Here is an 18,211-nt window from a genome sequence, read left to right on the forward strand (position 1 = left end):
TTGGATGTGACATTTAGAAGTGCGTCTACTAATGTGATTTCGTTGTGCCACATATTTATGTAGCCACCATTTTTATTAATTTGGATGCTGTTCTGATGTTCCATGCAAACTGCCCCTGCTAATTACCTCTCCCACTGTGTGTCTTCTCTCCCATGATCTTCGCAGAGCAAGAAACTGTCAGGGACTATGTTGGGAACACAGTCATGGACTTGGGCAAGGACTGGGAACAGTGTAGAAAATGTACACTGAAAGAGTAGTACAGCGCTGCCGAGGATCACACAAGAAGTCAGAGGAGAAAAAAGGATCCACAGGGGAATCCTGTACAAGTGAACAAGACAGCTAAAACTCAAAGGATGGGCACTCAAGAGGCAATTTAGGATTCAGAATAACTAACCCCAGGAGGGACGTGCAGACATATATTCATGGTCCTCATGGGGACGCACCACCTGATCATGGCAGAACAGATTGTTCAATGGTATCGCTACATTGATGATATCTTTTTAATTTGGCGTGGCACCGAAATGGAGGCCTTAGATTTCATTAGGCAGCTCAACATCAATGCATTCAATCTAGAATTCACTCACATATGAGCCAGGGGAGTGTGTGTTTCTTGGATGTCCAGGTCCTGATTAAAAATAACAAACTCCAAACTACACTGTTCCGTAAACCAACTGCTGGGAACACTGTTCCCCACGCTAGGAGTCATCATCCTGCACATCTGATTCGCAGCATCCCCTATGGGGAGATGCTGCGAATCAGACGTATCTGCAGCACGGATGAACAGTGTAGACAGGCACAGGATGACAGCAAGGCACGTTTTGTAGGGTACTCTTTGAATATTATCAATTCGGCAATTAGAAAGGTTAATGCCATGTCTAGGGAGGATGCCTTACAAACTCGGCAGGGTACAAGACAGGAGACTGAAAATATTGATCAACCAATTAGATTGGTGTTGACTTTTAATCAGCAATTCCAGGCTTTACGTAAAATCGTCTTTAAGAACTGGAATCTTGTCAACAATGATCCTACCATAGGCCACTTGATGCCATCAAAGCCTAGCTTTTCTTGTAAAAGGGCATTCTCACCGAGGGAATCATTGGTTAAGTCCAGCCCTGAGGTGGTCACAGTGACCCCTTGGTTTAAAGCGATTAAGGGCTTCAAGAAGTGTTCCTCCTGTAAAGCCTGCCAACATGGCATCAACAAAACCCAACTCATGACTCCTTTTTCTGAAATTCCCCGGCAGATTACCAAACAACTTACATGTAAGTCAGAGTATACAGTATATGTGCTGGAGTGTCCTTGTGCCCTGCAATATGTGGGTAGTTTCAAGTTGCAGGTGCACAAAAGGATTCTGCAGCACATCAGGGCAATTAACACCGAGGACCCCTCTTACCCAGTGGCGCGTCATTTTAAGGAACACCATGGCAAACAGAGTCATCTCCTGAGATATTTTGCCATTGACGCAATCCCACCTTTACGCAGAGGTGGCAATAGGGAGGCGAAGTTACGGGCCCTAGAAACAAGATATATTCTCGATCTAGATACTAGGTCTCCTATGGATCTCAACACAAGTGTTGATTTCCATACACATTTATAATTTGAATTTTGCCAATGTGACAACGGGTAGTTTCTAACCCTGCTGTACTCTAGCGGGTTGCAGCCGTCTTTCCATGAAGAGACCTCCTTATCAAGGATTTGTTAAATTTAGGACACATTTAATTAAGCAAGCTATACTAACTGTTTATTCTAAACTTGCTCGCTGTGGCGGCTGTCCCGTAGTTGTCAAGAATAGTATATGAAATTATGAAAGTGTACCCCATGTCCATCATAGTAGGGTTTTTTTATAACAGCACTTTTTGTTTTTTAATTTACACTTTTGTCACTTACATGTTCTTCTCTTGTTGTTTTATAGCATGAAATTGGTGGGAAATTGGGGCTTCAAACCCCCATGTGATTAGAAAAACCTAATTAGTGTATATTTAGGTGACTGGCATACAGCTTACACGATCAGATTAGATTACCCACTTGGGTTTTATTCACTTGGTTATACACAGGCATTTGTTTTGGAATTATCAGCGGGAACGTTATGAAAACTCATTACAGAGTCTGTAACATTTTGCAGTATTGTGGGGTTTTCATTTTTTTCAAAATTAATTTTATTCTTTCCACAACTTATGTAAGGGTGTTTGCAATTGATTTTATAAAATGTCATGAAGTCTTTTCATTCCCTTAAAGAAATGCCTACGTTACCGTGATTAATTAACTATGTCTTAACTTAAAAAAGCTGTTTACTATGTCTATCACTGTGCATTGGAAACCACCAATCATGTTTTAATATTTGTTGCACTTGCACTTTAAAAGCTTGTGTCCCTCCCTTAACGTCATGTGATCAAGGCCTCTGAGAATGCCGAAACGTTATGCTGGTGGCGATTCTGGAATTTAAATAAATATTTATTCACCTCAGCCTGGGTCAACTTTCGTTTTTTGGACCGGCGATACCTGGTAACTGCGGGGGTACGCTGGTTCTTTTGAGACGAGTGCGAGTTATATATATTCATATATGTATATACACACACACAACTACATTAACAATAAAGAGAATGTGGCATAAAGCACTCGGGAGCTCCACACAGTAAGATTGAAGGTCAGTAAGTTCCTCACCCACAATTGCCGGCACAGATACTGACTGCAAATACCCACATATAAGATATGCATGCAAGGGCAGGGTCCGTGGAGCTGATACCTATGGTGATGTTATAAATGTAACTCAAAGACAATACTCACAGTGAACAAGAAACACCCCCTAGGTTGTCAGCTGTGCCCATGGATCCTGGCGATCAAACATTAACTTGCATAGCAGTAACAGCAAGGGGGTAGAACTAAGTACAAGCACAATAGACAAGGAACTAGCAAGGAGGAGTGCTTAACAGGTAAGGAAGGAAATCACAGGAAACACTTGGCAGAAAGCAAGTAACAAACACATAAGGTAGAAGAAGCAAGACAACAGGAATAGAAAGACGGTGAACTAGGAACTGGAACCAAAGAAATGGGAAGAAAAGCAGTGACTGGAAAAGGATATACAGAATGGGAGGCTACAAGAGTATGCGAGAATAGAATTGAATCAGGAGTTAAGAAAGCAAAATAGCACAAAAGGCCGTGCTGGAGCCGGAACAAGAATTGAGCAAAAGCTCAAAAGTCAAGGTAGCACCGCACAGGACCAAGGGAAACTGCTGCAGCTTAGGAACAAGGAATGCTAAGGGTCAGGCGTCAAGGAAGAACTGCAGGCAGTGCTAATTCATGAACAAGGAAAATAGCAGCAGCTCAGGAAAAGGAATAACTAAAGCTCAGGAAACACTAGAAACAAGGATATCAAAAGTTCAGGAAACACTGGAAACAAAGGTCGGTCTCACCGGTTCACAGCTACAATGAACAACCTTGGCCTGAAGGGAGCTGAGGCCTCAAAGAGCTCACAGTAATCACATGCATCAGTTGTGAGCAGGATAGCAGCAGCCAGCCACTGGTGAGCTGAATTCCTCCATCCATCCTTGGCCTGCAGGGGTGGAGATGAAGCAGTGCGCAGGGAATTCTAGGTAACAGAGTGTCAAACATTAGCAGGCTGGCTTCAAGCATGAGCAAGCAGGCTTTCACAAAACCCAGCATGGTTTGGGAACGGATGTCAATTCCCAAATAGTGACCAAATGGATGGAAGTCAGGATATGCATGCAAGGGAGTATCTGGAAGCTTATTAGAACACAGGAAAGACTCACTATGCACCACTCTGGTGGTGGGCACGAGAGTGCATGGAGAGGGTGAACAGTCAAAATATCGAATTTTAAATATTGAGATGGCAAAATTAAGCCTGGGCGGCCAGCTACGCTCCGTGCACGGAGTGCCGCCTCCTACGCATTTTGCGTAGCGGGCGTAGCCAGGCGGCACTACGCGCGCTCCGCAGACGGAGCGTAGCCGGCCGCCACCCGCCTCCCTCCCGCCCTCCCTAAATACATAAATAAATGTATAAAAAGCTTTTTAAAACACTTACCTTGTCTGCCGCTTCCCCGGGGCTCCCTCTCGCCGTCCCGCGATGCGCGCCGCCATTTCGGATCCTAATGCGCATGCGCGGGCGGCCGCGCATGCACATTTCTCGTGAGGAATGCGCATGCGCGGCCGCCCGCGCATGCGCATTAGGATCCGATTCGGTGGCGGCGCGAACGGCGGGACGGCGAGAGGGAGCCCCGGGGACGCGGCAGACAAGGTAAGTGTTTTTAAAAGCTTTTTATACATTTATTTATGTATTTAGGGAGGGCGGGAGGGAGGCGGGCGGCGCGGAGTGGGGCTACGCGGAGTGCGCGGGTGGGCGTAGTTGTGCGCCCACTTCGCGTAGCTCCGCGGAGCCCCACTCCGCACACTACGCCCAGGGTTAGGCAAAATATGTTTAAAATATCAAGTGGACATAATATCGACTGTAGTGGTGCAGAATACCGACATGCAGGTAATAAATATTGTTTGTCATAATATCGAAGTTAGTAATATCGACAGTCATAATATAGTTGTTAAAAATATCATTTGTTAGTGTTTTCAGTGTTAGTAGATGTGTTAAAAGTATGTATTCTTTTTGTAATGTATGTTTGAATTTTTTTAAAGTAATACATTTTATGTTAATTAATTTTTGTGTAATTTAATTCCGTAGCGGGTTGTGGGTTTATAGGGGAATAGGGTGGGAAGTAATTTAATTATAATATATTTTTTAAGAATTATTTAGAATTAATTAATTATATGTTAATTACTTTTTGCGTAATTTAATTCTGTAGCGGGTTGTGGGTTTATAGGGGAATAGGGTGGGAAGTAATTTAATTGTAATTAATTAATTAATTATTCATTAATAATTTAGTCTTTAATAATTTATATTGTTAATTAAGTTAATTAATGTATTAGTAATTAATTATACATTGATTAATAACAATAATCAATTGGTAATTATGTTAAATGTGTTATTTTTATTAATTAGTAATTAATTAGATATTAATTATTAATCATTAATGGTGTACTTTTTTTAGGAGTGTGTTGAGGGTTGATATAGGAGTAGGGTAGGAAGTATTTTTGTTTTAATGTAATTATTTATTATTTTATATATTATATTTATTAAAAGTAATTTAATTGTGTTAATAGTGTGAATTAGTTTCGATTGGATGGTTATTAATTTTATTGTTAATTGGTTTTAGTTAATTTATTAATTTGTAATCGATTATGGAGTGGGAATAGTAACTGTTACCCACCCAGTAGCCAACACTTTCCCTACTGTTGCACTCACTGGAGTGGGAATAGTAATTTTTACCCACCCGCTATCCAACACTTTCCCTACTGTTTCACTGACTGGAGTGGGAATAGTAATTTATACCCTCCCGCTATCCAACACTTTCCCTAGTGTTACACTCAGTGGAGTGGGAACAGCACATTATTCCCCTACGCTATCCAACACTTTCCCTACTGTTATACTTGGTGGAGTGGGAATATTAATTTATTCCCACCCGCTATCCAACACTTTCCCTACTGGTGTACTCACTGGAGTGGGAATAGTAATTTTTACCCTCCCGCTATCCAACACTTTCCCTACTGTTGCACTTCCTGGAGTGGGAATAGTAATTGTTACCCACCTGCTATCCAACACTTTCCCTACTGTTTTACTCACTAGAGTGGGAATAATAATTTTTACCCACCCTCTATCCAACACTCTCCCTACTGTTGCACTACCTGGAGTGGGAATAGTAACTGTTACCCACCGACTATCCAACATTTTCCCTACTGTTGCACTCACTGGAGTGGCAATAGTAATTTTTACCCACCCGCTATCCAACACTTTCCCTACTGTTTCACTGACTGGAGTGGGAATAGTAATTTATACCCTCCCGCTATCCAACACTTTCCCTAGTGTTCCACTCAGTGGAGTGGGAACAGCACATTATTCCCACCGCTATCCAACACTTTCCCTACTGTTGCACTCACTGGAGTGGGAATAGTAATTTTTACTCACCTGCTATCCAACACTTTCCCTACTGTTACACTCAGTGGAGTGGGAACAGAACATTATTCCCACCGCTATCCAACACTTTCCTTACTGTTGCACTCACTGGAGCGGGAATAGTAATTTTTACCCACCTGCTATCCAACGCTTTCCCTACTGTTGCACTCACTGGAGTGGGAATAGTCATTCCCCCCTCCCTCCCCCATCCAATACTTTCTCTACTGTTCCACTCGCTGGAGTGGGAATAGTCATTTTTATCCACCCACTATCCAACACTTTCCCTACTGTACCACTTGTTGGAGTGGAAATAGTAACTTTATCCTTAAACTATGTAACGTATTTAGTATTGTTATATTTAATATAGTGTAAAATATTATTTATTTTTCTAAATATTTATTTTATTGTTTTCACCTTATCATATATATATATATTTTTATATTAATATTATAGGTTTAAATTATGCTTTTTACATTTCATAATTAAAAATAGTATTTTTTTTATATTATTAAGTTATACGCAATTACTCGATTTGAATTATTAAGTTAATATATATATAATAAAAAATAAAAAAGCATGTTTTTTACATTACATTTATTATTTATTAATTTCAATTTTTTTAATTATTTTTCAATATGTTTTACTTAATTATAGTTATTATTTAATTAATGTTATATTACTTTCAAGATATTTAAAAAGTTGATATTTTAGCAAACTATATTATTTACAATGATATTTAGGATTTGATATTTTTGTACTTACCTGTTTGTAGATAGGAATTCGATATTCTGTCACTCTATATTTTCTCCTCGACATTCTGACAGCTCGATATTCTGCTCCTCGATATTCTGTCAGGGATCCCATGGAAAGAATTGTGACGGGAACACTATGATGTAACAGGTTATTTTCCTTAGAGTACCTGCAATGTGACTTTTCATCGTGTTCTGAAAATAACTAAAGTCCAACGTCCTTCCCTGTATTACCAATGCATCCCTGGAAAGAAACATTGGTGTATGGATAATTGTTGAAGCTAATTTATCATACTGTATTGTGCATCTTCGGACAGCAACAGTGTAGAAGCTGCTGGAGCCTTACTTAAAAGTAGGTTAGTGTGATTTGTGCTTTATTTTTTGTGTCAGTTTCTGATTTCCTTGAACTGTATTATCTTTAGTTATACCACTGAGAGACTGCAGATTTTGCTCATTAATTCTCACAATGTTCTAGAAAGAAACGGTTTTTTTGGGTGAGCCAGAGACTTTCCATGTTCCTTCAGAGACTCTGTCCAATTCTCTATTAATTTTGTGATTTATTGGGATTTAGAAGTATTCTGATTTCTGATTATGTATATTGCTTTTACGTCTTCATGGTGTTTAACAATTATTCTGTATTGCTTGATGTTGGTCCAAAATACTTATTTTAATACTTTGCTAATTAATGTTGGGCTTGAAGTTGAGGAGGGTGTTCTTTGTTGCAAGATCAAGGGTGCTGGAACAGAACCGCTGAAGACAAAAATGTGGATGTTCTACAATTTGGGGTATCGGAAGTTAAGGGTTCAGGGTTCTGCTCCCACAAATTTCCTTAGCACAAGTAATCACACTCAGTAATTTTCTAATATTTCAGTTATTCAGTTATTCGGGCTGAGAAAATCCCTGGGCTATTCCTATATCCCTTAGGTAGTCTCATAAACCATACCGTGTCCCCCGAATATGAATGAGAGTAAGTAATATAATTCAGGAGCTCGCTCTGGGCGAAATGCCCATTTGCTATAAATATGAAATAATCATCTTTTGTGTGATGTCCCCCCGAGAATTTTGCCCTATCTGCTTTTCTGGCTTTAGAACACTGTGCATGTAACCCCTGCTAACTAATTGTAAAGTGCCTGGGCTCACCCTTTAAAAATGGTTGAATTGCCCTATTCCTAATTGGCATATTTAACATGCCTGCAAGTCCCTACTATATGATGCAGAAAGTGTAACCAGGGCCAGGAAGTTAATGGCATTTGTGGTTTGTAGCACCTACTGTACAAACCACTACTGTAACAGAGCAAACATGACTTCAGACCTACCTTGTGTAGCCTGACTACTGAAGGATTTAATTATTTATTTTTAAACAAGTTTTATTGGTTTTAATGACTGAGAGCCACAACATAACAATACTTTAACAACTTTCCTGTCCCCATTCCTCCCCACCCGTTGCCAAGCACAATTGTAGGGCAACAGTTCAAGTTATCAATCCCAATGAGGAATTTGACAATCTGTAATAATCCCACCATTTCCCCCAGATCTTAATGAATTTCTGTGGACATCCCCGGGCCACATAGACCTGTTCCTACAGTTTGGCACAACAATCCATGCCGGCAGGCCATAACTTCAGGGTTGTTGGGTTTGGTCGGTTCAAGGAACAGGTGGACATCATCTGTATGTAAGGTAGTCCTATCTTCGGTGGCTCCACTCCATCTACAGCCCTGCATCTGAGCATCAAAATTAATTAAACAAGCCAAAGGCTCAATAGCAAGGGTGAAAAGGAGTGGAGACAGGGTACATCCCTGATGTGTTCTACTGCCGATTGGAAATTCACAGGACAATACGCCATTAACCATGACCTGGGCTTTTGGGTGTGAATAATGTAGTGCCACCATTTCCCGATATCGGCAACTAAAACCCATCCAGCTCAGCTTTGACCCAAGATAGTCCCAGTTGACAGTATCAAATGCTTATTAAAATTCGACAACCAGCAGGGCTGTTGCCTCTTTGATCTCTCCTACATGGGCCAGTACTACCAGCAACTGCTGAATACAATGTCTGGTACTGTGGCCAGGCATGAAGCCGCATTGATTCGGGTGGAATAAAGAGTAGCTGACCGACTGAAACCTGGTTGCCATAATCCTGCCGTATATTTTAACATCTGCATTAATTAAAGAAATGGGCCGATAGGACATACAATCCGACGATGACTGGAGATGACAACAATACTATCCAGATCACGTTCCGAAGGGAATGATAACTGTTTCATGGCTTCTATATAAAACCTGAGAAGATGTGGGGTCACGACAGGCCATAGTTTATAATAGAGGAAAGCCATCTAGGCTCGGGGTTTTCCTGGTTTACTGAAGTGTTTAACCTGCATTGAGACCTGTCAAAATAACCTTTTTTGACTGAAAAAAACACTTCCTTTTAAATATTAATAAGTCACTCTTATGTAGGCCTTGCAGCCCACAAGGCAGAGTGCATGGTATTTAAAATAAGGCCACATAGAAATTTAAAGAAAACATATCATTAAAGTGACTAGCACCCAAAAGCTATATTTACTGTGAGAAGGCTCTGGCTGGCCTATAGGAAATAGTGAGCAGAAGGATTAAGTATTAGCTCTGGTTGGGACTAACTAGAAATATGATTAACCAGCTCTTTTTAATATTAATTTAAAGTTCAACTTAATGGTGAAGTCAGATTTGAATACATAATAATGAAAAATAACTTTTAGAAAGTTACCTTATCCGTGCCTGAATCTCCTGAAGGCTAATCTGCATTTGCTCTCCAGCAGTAGCCAAGTGGGTTATTCATCCTGATAAGGTCTGAAAACTGCTCCCAGAGCAGAGACAATGGCTTGGGTGTGGGGGATTTTTTTTGTTTCACCTGACAGGAAGACTACATGAGCTGTAACCAGGAACTTAATTTACTTCAAATGAACCTTCCCTGACAGAAAGTAAATATCATGTGACACCTGGCAAGGCCTCGACATTTTCCCTTTCAGTCAGAAAGGTACCAAATCCAGTGGGAGGAGAGCTGCCCCCATAATTGCTTTGAAGCAACCACAAGAGGAGGGTACTGCTCATTGCCCTAGCCACACCTCTGAGGGGGGTGCACACAGGCTCTGCACAATTAGAGAAGGATTTTCCACTCTCTGTTTCAGGACAAACAGGCACTGCTGCAAAAGTGGGTAGGGTAACCCCTGTGAACATTTATCCTATTGGCTGGAGAGGGACCAAGAGTCACCCCTGCTCACTAACTAGTGCCAGGCATAAATGACGCATCCCCAGGCACCCTCCTCAGAACACTTTTGGTCCTGTGGAAGAACAGAAGAGGGTTAGGCCTGCTGTGTGTGACTTGAGAGGAGCCCTGAAGTACTGTATCTGCTCCCTTTTGTACCCAGGTCAACAAAATTGATGCCAAGGATCAGTTGTCTGACCTCCAGTGTGCCTACAGAGCTGCCAAAAGCTGTAAGAGGACTTTTTCCTAAAGATCCCAGCTGACCAGTGCCAACTGAGCCAGACCTGAACTCTGCTGGTGGCCTCTGCTTGAGTGGGTCTTGAACCCCAAATGTTGTTCCTCTGGCCCTCGGACCCACGGCTGTGTTTAACTGGCCTTCTTGTGCAACCCCGTACAACCTGGTGCTTAAAATATTTTTGGACTTCCAGATCTCTAGAGGACGTGGACAAACCAAACCTGCCTATCTGACCAAGCCACAGCCTCCCTGGGATAAGAATTCAGGTTTCGACCACTCAGTGTTTCTCAGCAGCAGCAAATCTGGTTCAGAAGACTGTCAGAACGAGTGCATCTGGCTTCATGGAACTCAATGTCAGACATAGCTGCATCCTTACCTTGCTGAAGGATTCCGAGCTCCAAAAACAAGACTAAGTTTACAGATAAAAATCTTGGCCAGGTGACGGCACCAAAAGTATCCGACCCCGAAGAAGACTTCCCGGGTGCCACATTTGAATTTCTCCTGCTCAGAGCTTTTCCTGCCACAGCCCACGGCTTCAGTGGTACCTTGTGCAATGACTATCTGACTTCATGAAGACCTCCTCACATATATCCTGCTGCCTGGAGAAGAGGCATGATATATATGTTTGTAGCAAAGGAACTCTCTCACAGTGGCAACAGAGTTCCCTTCCCGCAAACATTATGGTCTGCCCTCCCAATTTAGGCTTGGGCGGACGATAGGTTTGACGATGGTAAAACCCCTCCAATGGCCCAGCAGAGTAAGGTCCATCAGAGATTTGGCTATATGTTCACCCACTTAATTGAAATGGGTGGACATACAGCTGATTTTCAATACCCGTCACCGCCAATAAAAACCTGGTGGTAAGGGGCATTGAAAAGTACTCAATACCCCCTCGCCATGGAAGTAAACTCCAATGGTGAAGGGAAAGGCGGGACATTGTGTTTTATCATGCTGTTACAGCTGTCTGTTAAACTTTCAATGTATTTTCAGGAGCCGCCAGGGCCGTGATGTCTACAGGGGCAGCAGACATCTGTAAATATAGCAGGCGGAGTAGCCTTACCATGGCGGGAGTAAAGTACTCTGCCAGTGGTGTAATGAAATTTGAGGGGGCCCCCTGCAAACCACATGGAGGGGGTGCCCCATGTTCCGGACCCAGTCAGGAGGTCTTAGGTCAGAGGCAAGCCGCCCATGCACAGGGGGCCCCATGGAGGTAGGGATCCCCTCCCCACCGCAGGGGCTATTGTTACACCACTGTACTCTAAGCTGGCAACTGTAATTACTTCATCCGTCAATATATACATCAGCTTCTAAGTCCCAAGATGAAGCCTCTCCTCTGAGCGGGCCAAACCTGAATGATGTATGTCACAAGGGCCCCATTGAGGGTGGCCTGAAATTGTGCTCTACATCCTGTCTACTGCAGCCATTGACTATCATTGGTGCTTTGCACTTTTGGTGTTATTTTTACTTAAAACTTCTAATGATTCATACTTTTGGTTCCTCCTATTGGACTTTTCAAATTTTTATGTTCTTTTAATAATTACATTTTATTCAATTTCTTTAAGTCGGTTTGGGATTGTTATTGCTTGACGTTTTTACTGGATGTATGACGTTACGACGCATACTTTTACAACGCCTACCTTTACAACGCAATTTTTACAACGCAGGATCCATTACAACGAATGTCTTTACAACGCACTTTTGTACATCGCAGATGCTTTTACAACGCATGCCATTACAACGTAAGTATTGGTAAGTATATAATATTTTTAAAAATGTAATTAATTAAAATTAATATATTTTAATTTATTTTAATTTTTATTTTGATTTATTTTTCTTTTTTTTATAATTATATATATGTTTTTAATTTAATAATTTAGGTGTTTTAAAATAATGGATGTAATAGTAGGGTAAGTGCTGGATAGTGTAGGGGTAAAAATTACTATTCTAACTCCAGGGGGGTGAAATAGTAGGGTAAGTGCTGGATAGTGTAGGGGTAAAATATACTATTCTAACTCCAGTGGGTGAAATAGTAGGGTAAGTGCTGCATAGTGTAGGGGTAAAAATTACTATTCTAACTCCAGGGGGGTGTAATAGTAGGGTAAGTGCTGGATAGTGTAGGGGTAAAAATTACTATTCTAACTCCAGGGGGGTGTAATAGTAGGATAAGTGCTGGATAGTGTAGGGGTAAAAATTACTATTCTAACTCCAGGGGGGTGTAATAGTAGGGTAAGTGCTGGATAGTGTAGGGGTAAAAATTACTATTCTAACTCCAGGGGGGTGAAATAGTAGGGTAAGTGCTGGATAGTGTAGGGGTAAAAATTACTATTCTAACTCCAGGGGGGTTAAATAGTAGGGTAAGTGCTGGATAGTGTAGGGGTAAAAATTACTATTCTAACTCCAGGGGGGTGTAATAGTAGGGTAAGTGTTGGATAGTGTAGGGGTAAAAATTACTATTCTAACTCCAGGGGGGTGAAATAGTAGGGTAAGTGCTGGATAGTGTAGGGGTAAAATATACTATTCTAACTCCAGGGGGGTGAAATAGTAGGGTAAGTGCTGCATAGTGTAGGGGTAAAAATTACTATTCTAACTCCAGGGGGGTGTAATAGTAGGGTAAGTGCTGGATAGTGTAGGGGTAAAAATTACTATTCTAACTCCAGGAGGGTGTAATAGTAGGGTAAGTGCTGGATAGTGTAGGGGTAAAAATTACTATTCTAACTCCAGGGGGGTGTAATAGTAGGATAAGTGCTGGATAGTGTAGGGGTAAAAATTACTATTCTAACTCCAGGGGGGTGTAATAGTAGGGTAAGTGCTGGATAGTGTAGGGGTAAAAATTACTATTCTAACTCCAGGGGGGTGAAATAGTAGGGTAAGTGCTGGATAGTGTAGGGGTAAAAATTACTATTCTAACTCCAGGGGGGTTAAATAGTAGGGTAAGTGCTGGATAGTGTAGGGGTAAAAATTACTATTCTAACTCCAGGGGGGTGTAATAGTAGGGTAAGTGTTGGATAGTGTAGGGGTAAAAATTAATATTCTAACTCCAGGGGGGTGAAATAGTAGGGTAAGTGCTGGATAGTGTAGGGGTAAAAATTACTATTCTAACTCCAGGGGGGTGAAATAGTAGGGTAAGTGCTGGATAGTGTAGGGGTAAAAATTACTATTCTAACTCCAGGGGGGTGTAATAGTAGGGTAGGTGCTGGATAGTGTAGGGGTAAAAATTACTATTCAAACTCCAGGGGGGGGGAATAGTAGGGTAAGTGCTGGATAGTGTAGGGGTAAAAATTACTATTCTAACTCCAGGGGGTGTAATAGTAGGGTAAGTGCTGGATAGTGTAGGGGTAAAAATTACTATTCTAACTCCAGGGGGGTGAAATAGTAGGGTAAGTGCTGGATAGTGTAGGGGTAAAAATTACTTATATATATTTTTTTAACTTAATATTAAAATTACGTACATTAATTAATTTAATTTATTTAAGCTACTTTTTTATTAATAATTATTTTTATTAATAATATTTTCTATTTTTTATATTTAATTAATTAAAAATATATATTTTTAATTAAATAAATGTTTTAATAAAATGATATAATTACGTTGTAATGGCATGCGTTGTAATAGCATTTGCGATGTAATGTCATGCGTTGTAAAAGCATTCGTTGTAAAGGATCCTGCGTTGTAATAGTTGCGTTGTAAAAGTAGTCCGTTGTAATAGTTGCGTTGTAACGGTTGTTTACCGTTTTTACTTTATTATTGCTTAGGAATTGCATAAATACTTTGCACATTGCCCTAAATTAAGCCTGTCTGCTCTGTGCCATAGCTACGAGACTTTAAGGGTTTACCCTGGCAAGAGTTGTGATTATTCCTTGAGGGGGGATATTGTCCACCTCACATAATAATCAAATTTCTTATAATATGCCTGTGGTGGTTTTGTACTTTTGAAACGTGAGCGAAGCCAAATAATCCAGTGCTGTATGCATTTTTCACAGCATGTGTTTTAGATTGTTGGCTCTTCTTGTGGTAGTCCAGTACATAACTACCACGAAAATCGAGGTGTCTAAATGCGATGCAGCGCGCACAACGAAATTTGTTTTATTTGTTTATATGTTTACTTACCTCCAATTGGCCGAAATCCGTAGTTTACTACCCCCCACACTGCCCCTCCCCTGCCCCACGTCAGCACCCAGCAGCACTCCCACCATGGGCCGCTACTGAAAATAATGTCTTATGGAGCAATGAGAAATCACATGTGCTAGGCTCTGGTTCTTGGTTTGCTACAAAATTGTGCAAACAATACCTCTTTTAGACGCTTACGGAAGCTACGGACACTAATGCTACTCCTTTCTCATTCATTTCAAGACATCTTCCCCAGAGCAATGGTTACAGCACTCACACCAGAGAACTGGAAAGTGTTCCTTCTCTGTCCTGTTAGTTGCAATGGTATCAGAAACATGGAATTTTTAAACGTAAAATATGATGCTTGAGAACCCACTGTTAGTATTACCATTCAAACAATTTGTCTGTTTTTCTATTCCCTATTCCTATTGCAGACATGCTGTTAATATTAAATGCAATCACTGCAGCCATATTTACATGCAATAAGGCTTGTCTTGCCTATAACATGAAAGGTCTTGCCTATAACATGGCTTATTCTTACATGAAAGGTCTTGTCTATAACATGGCTTATTCGTTTAGTTTCGTTTCGAAATCTTTATTTGGCTATCGAAACACAGCCATAAAATTACAAAGAAAATAGCACATCTAAAACAGTCAAAACATTTGAAACAGCATAAAATTACAATTACAGTTATAAAATTAATTCCATTTGTTGGATTTATAACATGATACTTTTCCTCGCATTAATCGATTCCAAAATAAAGAGAGGAACATTATAGCATATAAAAGAGTCATCAAATGTCGCCAAAAATGTAATTGCTACTTTGTGTGACCTGATGTTCTGTGGCTTATTCTTACATGAAAGGTTTTGCCTATTACGTGGCTTATTATTACATGAAAGTTCTTGCCTATTACATGGCTTATTATTACAGGAAATGTCTGCCACACAATCATATGAAGACTGGCCCTTCTTATATATCTACACTCTGAGGCAATTGAGCCATGATTCTGTGAAGGTACAGGCGTCAATGCAATGGTGAAAAAGCTCCTGCAGGACATTGGTAGTTCTTTCTGGAGAAGGTAACGTTCATACCCTTTTGAAAAATGAATTTCAGAGGCTCCAAGACTTCATCTGCTACGCCCACTTTTCTTGTGCTCCGGAATTTACGTAAGATTTAATTCCTGAAGAAATGCCGACAGCCATATACAGGTGCGACTTGAAAGATTCTGGACTCGAGGAAGGCTATTTTTCTCCAGGTACCCCAAGAAAGCATCTCCAAGAAGAATGTTGTGCCATTGGTCATTGCCCCTGGTTGAGTTCTTTCCATTTAATATGTAAAGATTCAATTTTATTTCCTTCGGTCAAGTTCATGTTCCTTTCTTCATCAGTTATTTTGTTTTCCTTTTGGGCACACTATTGTTGAACCAAGTAATTGTCTCAAGTAAGAACTTTGTGTGCAGCAAATGTATATACATTGAACGTATTCTCCCCTAACACGTAGTTCTTTTTCAAAGTGCTCCTCAAGCTCTTTTCTGTTCTTTCCCATCACCAAAAGATTTTCCTGAAGAAAAAAAATCACCCCCCTCTTTCTTACTGAACAATTCAAACATGACTTTGTAGAACTGCTGCAGATGATTGAAAACAACCAATGTCGGTGATAACATCAGTGAATTTTTGCTATCATGATGTAACTGACTTTGAAGATATGTGGATGATAGATCTAAAGTGGAAATCCACTTCGCTCCTTTGGTCTATGATACCATTTTATTTATACTGGGCAATGAAAAGCTGTCCACCTATGTATTACTGCTAAGGTACCTGAGGTTGACACATAATCTAATCTTTCAATTTTCCTGGCATGTAAGCACCAGGGGAGAAATCCACTCAGGTGATTCAAAAGACTCTTTCATATTACTCTCTTATTTTCTTAATTCTGGGATAACTTCATCCTTGAACACAACAAACATGCTCCTCACCATGTGCACCTTTTTGATCCCGGTGTCCACCCTGTAACCTACAACAATCACCTATTCTGCACTATTGGGGATCTAAGATTATATCTAACAACCTTTGGTTTGTCCACTGCAGAACTCATGGTCCTTTTTGTGACACATGGAGATTTTCAAAGGCTAGTCTGCTCTTAAACTTAAACTGTACAACTCAATACAACAAGCATTTACAATGCAACGGTTTCGCCTTTGGAAAAGTTAGAGCTATTGGCATTGTAAATGACAAAATTTGTATTTATGTGTTGGTTTTGAAAACAGGTAAATAAATGGCATTGTCATTTACATTGCCAATAGTGTGTGTGTGCGCATCAGTGTGTGTGTGAATGCCTGGGTGTGTGTGCGCATCTGTGTGTGTTTGCCTGTGTATGTGAAAGCATCTGTATGTGTGTGTGTGTGTTTGCCTGTGTATGTGAAAGCATCTGTGTCTGGGGAGCAGTGTGAGGCACTGTGGGACCAATCAAAGTACTGAAAGTTCTCATTGTACCACCCAAAGGGAAAAGCCAAAAAGACACACAAAAAGAGACAGATGAGGAACTACAAATAGAGAGAGTCACCACAACGTCCACTAAGGAAGCAGCAGGAGACATCTTGAGAGTGACATTGTAAGACTAAGAGAGAGACGAGAGACACAGAGATAAACACAAAAAGAGACAGACTAGGATGTAAAGACAAAGCCACCGCAACATTCACTAAAGGAGTGGCAAGAGACATTATGAACCAGAAACTGAGACAGGCACTAAAAAGGCAGATTAGGATCTGGAAGAAGATGGAGCAGCCGCAACATCCACTAAGAGGAGTAGAGAGAGGCACTCGGAGACAGACACAGGGACAGTTACAAAAAGAGACAGACGGGAACCTACAAAAGGACTGTGGTGCCAAAATGTCCACTAAGGGAGCGACAAGAGGTATTCTGAAGAGACCAAAGTCTTGAGTGTTCTTATCGTTACACCAAAAACAAGAAACAAAGCGACACACAAAAAAAGAGACATATTAGGACCTAAAAAAAGACAGCTGCCACCATGTCCACTAAGGGAGCGAGAAGAGACATTATGCGAAAGACATTGAGACAGTCCAAAGATTTGAGCATTATCATTGTAACACTAAGAGAGCAGAGAGAAACACTGCGTGAGACACAGAGACATACAAAAAAAGAGATAGCCTAGGACCTACAAACATACGTAGCTACCACAAGGTCCACTAAGGGAGTGACAAGATACATTATCAGACTGAAACTGAGATAGACCCAAGCCTTAAGCGTTCTCATTGTGACATACAAAGGCGACAGACCTGCCACAGACTCAAAAAGAGACAGACGAGGATCTACAAACAGACAGAGCTGCTGCAATATCCACTAACGGATCGACAAGAGACACTCTTACAGACGAAAGACTGGAGTGTTCTCATTATAACACCCAAAGGGGGAGACGTGAGACAGACACAAATAGATTACGGTCTACAACAAGACAGTGCTGCCGCAGCATCCAGTAGGGCAGCATCAAGAGACACTCTGAGACAGACACAGACATAGACACAAAAAGAGACAGAGTATGACCAAAAAAGGGAGAGCTTCCACAACGTCCACTAAGGGAGGGATGAGAGACACTCTGAGAAAGAGACATTTACAAAAAGAGACAGGCAAGCGCCTAGAAAGAGACAGAGCTGCCACAAAGTCCCTAAGGGAGTGACGAGAGACACCCTGAGACAGACTCAAAAAAGTGATAGAATAGGACCTACAAAAAGACAGAGCCTTATACCATCCACTAAGGAGGCGGCAAGAGACACTCTGAGACAGACACAGAAAAAGACAGACTAAGACACCTAAAAAGTCAGAGCTGTGCAACAACCAGTAAGGAAGA

The sequence above is a fragment of the Lissotriton helveticus genome, chromosome 4_1 (genome assembly GCF_964261635.1).
Source record: "Lissotriton helveticus chromosome 4_1, aLisHel1.1, whole genome shotgun sequence".
NCBI classification, from domain to species: Eukaryota; Metazoa; Chordata; class Amphibia; order Caudata; family Salamandridae; genus Lissotriton; species Lissotriton helveticus.